The following is a 5,499-nucleotide window of genomic DNA, read 5'->3' on the forward strand; positions in this document are numbered from 1 at the left end:
TAGATTTCTCAATATAAATACAAGATTTACCTGAAAGTTACTGGATTTCCGAAAACCCCCACCTAACACCATAGATCCGCCCCGGTTAGGCCGTTAACTTTTTATTAGATAGTTAACGTTCAAGTTAGGTAGTCTGAATCTTAGCCCAAATATTACACCTAATTCTACAGTTATCGTTTAATTATTTGCAGTATTATATTATATGTAAGGTTCCTAAACATAAGTGTCTCTACTTGTATATATTCCCCTCATTTATTCAATGTACATCAATGAGCATGGAATAATATAAGAGCATTGAGTTCTGTCTTTGTGTTCTATCATGGTATCAAAGTTGCCATCAGAATCGTCATCCACCTCTCGTTCTTAAGCTGTCGCGCTGAATTCTGGTAGCCCCTTTTTTTTTCATCCCTCAATCAGGCACATCACTTTATCTCAATCAAGTTAAATTCTTCTAACTATCTTTTCTGACAAACACAGATTCTACCATTTTTTGTGGCCAAAATCTCTTTAGATACGTTGATGGCAATATCATGCCCTTCATTTCACATATCGAACCTGGAAAATAAAGAAATTATTGTTCCCAATCCATTCTATTCTCAATGGATTCAGCAGGACCAAGTTATTCTCAGTCTCCTTATCTCGTCACTCTCGAAAGAAGTAAGTTTGATTGTTATAGGTCTTTCTATAGCCAAAGAAGTTTGGGAAGCGTTGAAGGCTGCTCTCTCCTCGACTTTAAATACCCAAATTTTGAATCTTCATGTGCAACTTCAAAACATGAAGCAAGATGATCTAAGTATCACTCAATGTCTTTATAAGGCCAAACTCATAAGTGATATGCTAGCCGTTGTTGCTCGTCCTCTTACACTTTCTAATCAGAATATCTACATATTTAGGATTTCAAAGTAATTTTAAAGATTTCATCACAACTCTATCAGCTCGTCTAAAACCTATCATATTCAGTGAACTGCATAGCCAACTTTTAAACCATGAGTTTATTCAAGGCTAGAACCTCTCATCTTTGTCTATCACTATCTCGTCATCTTCACATCTTATATCCAACATTATTGCTAACTTCAGTCAACGATCTTCCCAACTAGTTCGCACCTCAAATATTAGCCGTGGTCGAGACTGTAACAATAGTTGCGACAGATGAGGAAATCGTGGGGCAAATCCAATTCCTATCGAGGCGGCTCAACTATGAGGTAGCAATGGTCTACCAATAATTCTCGCCAAAGGTGTCAGATTCGCAATGGTTTTAATTATCTTGCCCAAATGTGTTTCCAGAGGTATAATCATACCATCAACCCTACAACATATTTGTCACATCAAAATCCAACATCTTTTAATCCACAATGGTATCCCGACACTAAGGCTACTTATCACATTAATCCCAATCTTGCTATCCCACAACAAGTGGAAGATTATCGAGAAACGAATCAAGTTCTCATTGGTGATGGTCAAGTGCTCCAAATTCACCATACTGGTAATTCAAGATATGCTTCCACAAATAATTGAAATTCAATTTCTTGATCTGTATCTTCAATTTTTGAAAACTTGTAAATTTCTTCCATCAAACCTTGATCAATGAACCTATAAAATCCATCAAATTGTATTTAATTAAATCCAGATCTTGTAGATATTCCCTCATTTCCATCCCCAAACATTTTTAATTTTTAATTTATCAAAAAATATCACTATTGGCTCATTGTTTATCTAATTAGATAGATTAGATAAATGATCTAGCAATGCTGATATTTCAATTTTGTTTATCGAATCACATAAAATTTTACCTAACTCCATATATGAAATGTATGAAATATGTAAGAACGGAGGAAGAAAGAGAATTTTCTACTTTAATTGAATTGAAATTTATTGATATTTTCAACAGATACAAATGGAAAGAAATTGATAAAACATTCCTAGAAACAGACTTCTGCTACTTAGACTTATTAATTAAGTTACAGGATTTTGTATAGAATATAAAAACAAAAATGATTCCACTTCTATCATTATTATGATAATACATATTCCAACCTGCTTGAATACCAAGAAAATAAATGGATTGGGCATTTGATCTTTACTCTATCTCTCCCTTCAATATTCCTTCTCTTAAAAAATATTCTCCATGTCTCTTCAATTACAAAATGTCTACTCTCAATTCATAAATTTGCACGAGATAATAATTTCTCTTTTTAATTCCATCACTTTGATTTTCATGTCAAGAATCGAGCATCCTAGAAACTTCCTCTTGCAGGTCAGAGTGGGGATGGTCTCAACTCGTTTTCCTTCAAGTCAACCTCTAGGAGCTACACCTCACAGTCCCCCAATGTTTGTCTTTCAGCAAAAACGTTATCTACCGGCAGACTCCTTCATATTAGGCATTCGCACCGACGCGTCCTTAATCATCTCATTAAGAAGCATAATATTCCTTGTTCTAGTTTTAATTTTAGTCATATTTATAGTGCGTGCCAAATTAGCAAGTCGCACAAGTTGAATCATCTACTTTCAATCAATAAAAGTACTTCTATGTTACAGTTACTTTTTGTTGATGGTCACAAATATTTCCACATCTTTTTTGATAATTAATCATCTATAACTGAAGATTTTCTGTGAAACTAAAATCTGATGTGGTTCGTATATTTCATAATTTTAAATTGCTTGTGGAAAATAAATCAATACGAATTAAATTAGTTCAATCCGACTGGGGTGGTGAATTTCATCCACTCTCCCCTATATTTGCAAGCTTTGAAGTCGTTCACCGTCTTTCCTGCCCCTACACTCACAAGAAATGAGAGAAAGTTGAGCGAAAATATCACCACATTGTTGAAACTTGATTAAGACTCTTAAATCAGTTCCACTCCATCTCGTTATTGGCACTTTTCCTTTAAAATTATTGTATATCTTATCAATAAATTTCCTTCTCCCTTTCTTACAGACAATTTTCCCTTTTAACTTGCACTTAACAAGTCTCTTCGCTATTCCTTGAACTTAACAAGTCTCTTCACTATTCCTTCCTCAAAGTATTTGGGTGTCTCTGCTTCCCATAAGTTAGTCCCTATAACAAACACAAGTTTGACTTTCAAAGTATTCCGTGGGTCTTTTTTGGGTACAATGCTACACACCTTGGGTATCGCTGTTTTGATTTATCCTTTGGTCATATAAATATATAGCTTGTCACATGTGCTTTGACGAAGCCATTTTTTTGTCTTCCCAGCTGTCGATATAGGTCCTCATCTCTCCATAATTTTAGCACCTTGATCTTGGGCATATTTCTCGGTCTCTCTACCTCTGCTGTTTTCTTCCCCCTCCCCAGTTCCACATCTCTAAACTACAGTTTCATCTTCCGTGTCGATGGATGCCTAATCCAGTTCCCCATCACCATCAATATCTATTCTAATATCTCCACAATCGAATGTCACTACTCCCTCAATAAATACTAGTTCGACCAAAAAACTGTTGCCCATTTCCCATACCACACCTACTAACTAATGTAACACCTCCTTAACACACTGATCACATGATCCTTATGCATATTCAACCCTTATCCCACTTATTCATTGTTGATCCCTCCTCTGTTAATGAACCACCGTCCACTAATCCAACCAATTTCACCGAGGTTAATAAGCACAAAGTTTGGTGTAATGTTATGGCCTCTGAGATGGATGTTCTTCTGCATAATAGAACATGGTATTTGGTCCCTTATAAATCTTCCACAAACATTCTAGGAAGCAAGTGGGTTTTCCGAATCAAGAGAAACTCATCAGGTCACATTAAATTCTATAAAACTAGTTTGGTTGTTAAAGGGTTTCACCTAGTTGAAGGTCATGATTACTTTGAAACATTTACCCCTTTGGTTAAGACCTACTATTCGTGTCGTTCTCATAATTGCAATCTCTAAAGGGTGTCCCTTGAAACAACTTGATGTTCAAATGTCTTTCTTTACGGCCAACTTTATAAGCTTATATTTATCACTCAACCTATTGATTTCACTCACCCCTCCTACCCTAATCATGTTTGTTAATTGTACAAGTCGTTGTATGATCTCAAGCAGGCACCATGTGTTTGGTATATGAGACTTTATAAATTTCTTATAGTCATTGGTTTTTTGCCCTCTAAGATATGTTACTTTTTGTGTATGCAACCAATGATGTTCGTGCTTATTTTCTTGTCTATGTTGATGAAGTTATACTTATTGGCAACCATTCTCACTTTCTTAACTCGGTCATCTCGAAGTTGGGCATGAAATTTTCCATTCGTGACTTGGGTCCACTATGTTATGTTTTAGGTGTTGAAGTGAGACGATCGAACACCTGGTTATCCCTTTTGCAGCACCAATATATTCACACCTTGTTTTCCAATACAAACATGTTGAACTGCATACCTATCCGCCACACTTATTAATAACGATCCTAGTCGGAGATGACTGAAATCGATATCGAAATACAGAATTGAACAACAAAATTAAAAGATAATTAAGAAATAAGAGATGCGAAGTGAAGAAATAAAGGCTTAATTAAACAACAATTAAACCAAGAGAAATAGAAAACTCAATCAAATGCGCGAGAAACCAAATTGAATCCACAATATGATAACTAGATGATAAATCAAGCGAAAAAGATAACACAAGCAATTCAGGACTCCACCCTAATCACTCAGTCTAAGCTAACAATTGGAGTTGAACCCAATTACTACTCTAACCTAGAGTAACTAAATATCAAGTCTATTCAAGACAATTCACTCATAAAAAATCTAAGTGATGAAAATGGCTAAGACAACTATTTATAGTCATTGACTTTACCAAAAATTGCCTATTATAAAAATAGCCCAAAAGTGACTATTTTACAAATAATCCACAAGGGACCTTCTTGATTGCCCAAATGACATCTTGATTGCCCATGACCTTGTGTATTTTTTCATGCCTTCCTCCAGGATCCAAGCTATCATTCATATATAATCGTGCTTGTATCATCCTCCGCTTCTTCAAAAGGATTCTTCCTCAAATTCAAACCTTTCAAACACATTAGAAGGAAAAACAATCAAATATTCTTCATAGTATGAGGGTTATCACAAGATTTAGCAATAACAAATCTATCACCATGACAAGGATGCATGTAACACCCTGCACTTTTGGGCTAAAGTTGAATCATCTTTTTGATTTATATAAACCCAAATCCAATGGTTTTTAGTTAGAAATAAATGTGATTAATATTTCCTTAGTGTGGGAACATTCTTGGAGATGAATATACACCATAAAAATCTCTTAGTTCAAAAGTTAAGTTAAGCACTTTCCTATCAATCGATTTTTAGTTGACGATTTTGCTTGGGTGAACTTCCGGCGACTATTTCTCATAGTATATAAAGATTCATGTGGACTACTATATATCAAATTAAATACATTCTAGTCTTCTTTCCAACACCACCGACCATTCATTAATCCGGGTCCAGAATCAAAAGTTATGAGTATTTGAATGAGGCATTGTCCAGGTACGATGGGGCATG

The 5,499-nt window shown here is 35.1% G+C and overlaps 1 long non-coding RNA gene across 1 annotated transcript; it reads left to right on the forward strand.

Moving 5' to 3' along the window:
* Positions 1-273: 273 nt before the first annotated feature.
* On the forward strand, positions 274-4,116 carry LOC124889350. The gene is made up of 2 exons (XR_007048280.1): positions 274-1,483; positions 2,255-4,116. It is a non-coding gene; the product is annotated as an uncharacterized LOC124889350 (long non-coding RNA).
* Positions 4,117-5,499: the final 1,383 nt, after the last annotated feature.

The sequence above is a fragment of the Capsicum annuum genome, chromosome 12, assembly GCF_002878395.1.
Source record: "Capsicum annuum cultivar UCD-10X-F1 chromosome 12, UCD10Xv1.1, whole genome shotgun sequence".
In the NCBI taxonomy this organism is placed as follows: Eukaryota; Viridiplantae; Streptophyta; class Magnoliopsida; order Solanales; family Solanaceae; genus Capsicum; species Capsicum annuum.